The sequence below is a fragment of the Triticum aestivum genome, chromosome 3A, assembly GCF_018294505.1.
Source record: "Triticum aestivum cultivar Chinese Spring chromosome 3A, IWGSC CS RefSeq v2.1, whole genome shotgun sequence".
Classification (NCBI taxonomy): domain Eukaryota; kingdom Viridiplantae; phylum Streptophyta; class Magnoliopsida; order Poales; family Poaceae; genus Triticum; species Triticum aestivum.
The window spans coordinates 718,714,913-718,719,398 of NC_057800.1; positions in this window are offsets into that span (position 1 = coordinate 718,714,913).

Below are 4,486 nucleotides of genomic sequence, written 5' to 3' on the forward strand. Positions count from 1 at the left end.
AAAACAGAAAGTTTACCGCTGTTGCAATAATTCCCTAGAAAATTCAGAATGTGATAAAATGTTGAAACCTTTTGCATATTAAGCTCTGGTAAATTTACTACAGTGGGAATTTTATTTCATAAATTTTGGAGCTAGGGAAGTATGGATGTTTCTGCATTCTTTACAGACTATCCTGTTTAGGCAGATTGCTGTTATGTTTGCATTGTTTGCATATGTTTGCTTCTTTAATGATTCTATTTGAGTATAGGACTATTAAATATGAAGAGGCATTTAGTATGCAATATTGAATAATAATTTTAGTGATTTGCTACAGTAGAGTATGATAAGGTTTTGGCACTGGTTTATACTAACTTATCTCACGAGTCCTTGTTCAGTTTTGTGTGGATGAAGCTTTTGAGATTTAGGGAGACCGTGATATGAGAGGAATTAAGGAGACACAAAAGCTCAAGCTTGGGGATGCCCAAGGCACCCCAAGATAATATTTCAAGAAGTATCAAGCATCTAAGCTTGGGGATGCCCCAGTTGGCATCCCACCTTTCTTCTTCAACAACTATCGGTTAGTATCGGTTGATCCTAAGTTTTTGCTTCTTCACATGATGTTTGCTATTCTTAGATGCCATTTTATTTTGCTTTGCTTGCTGTTTGAATAAAATACTAAGATCTGAAATTATTAAATGTTAGAGAGTCTTCACATAGTTGAATAATTATTCGACTACTCATTGATCTTCACTTATATCTTTCGGAGTAGTTTGTCATTTGCTCTAGTGCTTCACTTATACCTTTTAGAGCATGGTGGTAGTTTTATTTTGAAGAAATAAATGAACTCTAATGCTTCACTTAGATTATTTTGAGAGTCTTAAATAGCATGGTAATTTTCTTAAAATCCTAATATGCTAGGTATTCAAGAATAATAAAATTCTCTTATGAGTGTGTTGAATACTATGAAAAGTTTGATACTTGATAATTGTTTTGAGATATGGAGATGGTGATATTAGAGTCATGCTAGTTGAGTAGTTGTGAATTGGAGAGATACTTGTGTTGAGGTTTGTGATTCCCGTAGCATGCACGTATGGTGAACCGTTATGTGATGAAGTCGGAGCATGATTTATTTATTGATTGTCTTCCTTATGAGTGGCGGTCGGGGACGAGCGATGGTTTTTTACTACCAATATATCCCCCTAGGAGCATGCGCGTAATACTTTTCTTTGAAATTTCAATAAGTATATGAGTTCTTTATGACTAATGTTGAGTCCATGGATTATACGCACTCTCACCCTTCCACCATTGCTAGCCTCTCTAATACCGCGCACCTTTCGCCGGTATCATACACCCACCATATACCTTCCTCAAAACAGCCACCATACCTACCTATTATGGCATTTCCATAGCCATTCCGAGATATATTGCCATGCAACTTCCACCGTTCCGTTTATTATGACACGCATCATCATTGTCATATTGCTTTGCATGATCATGTAGTTGACATCGTATTTGTGGCAAAGCCACCGTTCATAATTCTTTCATACATGTCACTCTTGAGTCATTGCACATCCCGGTACACCGCCGGAGGCATTCATATAGAGTCATATTTTGTTCTAAGAATCGAGTTGTAATTCATGAGTTGTAAGTAAATAAAAGTGTGATGATCATCATTATTAGAGCATTGTCCCAGTGAGGAAATGATGATGGAGACTATGATTCCCCCACAAGTCGGGATGAGACTCCGAACGAAAAATAAATAAATAAAAGAGGCCAAAGAAGCCCAAATAAAAAAAGAAAAAAAGAGGCCATAAAAAAAGAGAGAAAGGCCCAAAAAAAATTAATTAAAAAATGATGAGAGAAAAAGAGAGAAGAGGCAATGCTACTATCCTTTTACCACACTTGTGCTTCAAAGTAGCACCATAATCTTCATAGTAGAGAGTCTTTCGTGTTATCACTTTCATATACTAGTGGGAATCTTTCATTATAGAACTTGGCTTGTATATTCCAATGATGGGATTCCTCAAATTTCCCTAGGTCTTCATGAGAAAGCAAGTTGGATGCACACCCACTTAGTTTATTTTTGAGCTTTCATATACTTATAGCTCTAGTGCATCCGTTGCATGGCAATCCCTACTCACTCACATTGATATCTATTGATGGGAATCTCCATAGCCCGTTGATACGCCTAGTTGATGTGAGACTGTCTTCTCCCTTTTTGTCTTCTCCACAACCACCATTCTATTCCACCTATAGTGCTATGTCCATGGCTCACGCTCATGTATTGCGTGAAGATTGAAAAAGTTTGAGAACATCAAAAGTATGAAACAATTTCTTGGCTTTTCATCGGGGTTGTGCATGATTTAAATACTTTGTGTGGTGAAGATAGAGCATAGCCAGACCATATGATTTTGTAGGGATAGCTTTCTTTGGCCATGTTATTTTGAGAAGACATAATTGCTTAGTTAGTATGCTTGAAGTATTATTATTTTTATGTCAATATGAACTTTTGTCTTGAATCTTATGGATCTGAATATTCATGCCACAATTAAGAAGAATTACATTGAAATTATGCCAACTAGCATTCCACATCAAAAATTATCTTTTTATCATTTACCTACTCGAGGACGAGCAGGAATTAAGCTTGGGGATGCTTGATACGTCTCCAACGTATCTATAATTTTTGATTGCTCCATGCTATATTATCTACTGTTTTGGGCAATATTGGGCTTTATTATCCACTTTTATATTACTTTTGGGACTAACCTATTAACCGGAGGCCCAGCCCAGATTTGCTGTTTTATGCCTATTTCAGTGTTTTGAAGAAAAGGAATATCAGACGGAGTCGAAACGGAATGAAATCAACTGGAGAAGTTATTTTTGGAAGGAAACAGACCTGATGGACTTGGACCTCACGTCAGAAGATACGGGAGCTGCCCACGAGGGTGGGGGGCGCACCCACCCCTCTAGGGCGCGCCCCCTGCCTCGCGGGGCCCACGTGGCTCCCCTGACGTGCTTCTTCTGCCTATATAACTCCATATACCCTAAAACTTCCAGGACGGAGAATAGATCGGGAGTTCCACCGCCAGAAGCCTCTGTAGCCACCAAAATTCAATCGGGACCCTGTTCCGGCACCCTGCCGGAGGGGCAATCCCTCTCCGGTGGCCATCTTCATCATCCCGGTGCTCTCCATGACGAGGAGGGAGTAGTTCTCCCTCGGGGCTGAGGGTATGTACCCGTAGCTATGTGTTTGATCTCTCTCTCTCTCTCTCTCTCGTGTTCTTGAGATGATACGATCTTGATGTATCGCGAGCTTTGCTATTATATTTGGATCCTATGATGTTTCTTCCCCCCTCTTCTCTCTTGTAATGAATCGAGTTTCCCCTTTGAAGTAATCTTATCAAATTGAGTCTTTAAAGACTTGAGAACACTTGATGTATGTCTTGCCGTGGATATTTGTGGTGACAATGGGATACCACGTGCCACTTGATGTATGTTAAGGTGACCAACTTGCGGGTTTCGTGACATTGGGAACCTATACATAGGGGTTGGCACACGTTTTCGTCGTGATTCTCCGGTAGAACTTTGGGGCACTCTTTGAGGTCCTTTGTGTTGGTTGAATAGATAAATCTGAGATTGTGTGATGCATATCGTATAATCATACCCACGGATACTTGAGGTGACAATGGAGTATCTAGGTGACATTAGGGTTTTGGTTGATTTGTGTCTTAAGGTGTTATTCTAGTACGAACTCTAGGGTTGTTTGTGACACTTATAGGAATAGCCCAACGGATTGATTGGAAAGAATAACTTTGAGGTGGTTTCGTACCCTACCATAATCTCTTCGTTCATTCTCCGCTATTAGTGACTTTGGAGTGACTCTTTGTTGCATGTTCAGGGATAGTTATGTGATCCAATTATGTTAGTATTGTTGAGGGAACTTACACTAGCGAAAGTATGAACCCTAGGCCTTGTTTCCTAGCATTGCAATACCATTTACGCTCACTTTTATCACTTGCTACCTTTCTGTTTTTATAATTTCAGATTACAAATACTATTATCTACTATCCATATACCACTTGTATCACCATCTCTTCGCCGAACTAGTGCACCTATACAATTTACCATTGTATTGAGTGTGTTGGGGACACAAGACTCTTTGTTATTTGGTTGCCGGGTTGCTCGAGAGAGACCATCTTCATCCTATGCCTCCCACGGATTGATAAACCTTAGGTCATCCACTTGAGGGAAATTTGCTACTGTCCTACAAACCTCTGCACTTGGAGGCCCAACAATGTCTACAAGAAGAAGGTTGTGTAGTAGACATCAGATTCATACTTTCACTAGTGCAAGTTCCCTCAACAATAATAACATAATTGGATTATATAACTATCCCTCAACATGCAACAAAGAGTCACTCCAAAGTCACTAATAGCGGAGAACAAACGAAGAGATTGTAGTAGGGTACGAAACCACCTCAAAGTTATCCTTTCTGATCGATCTATTC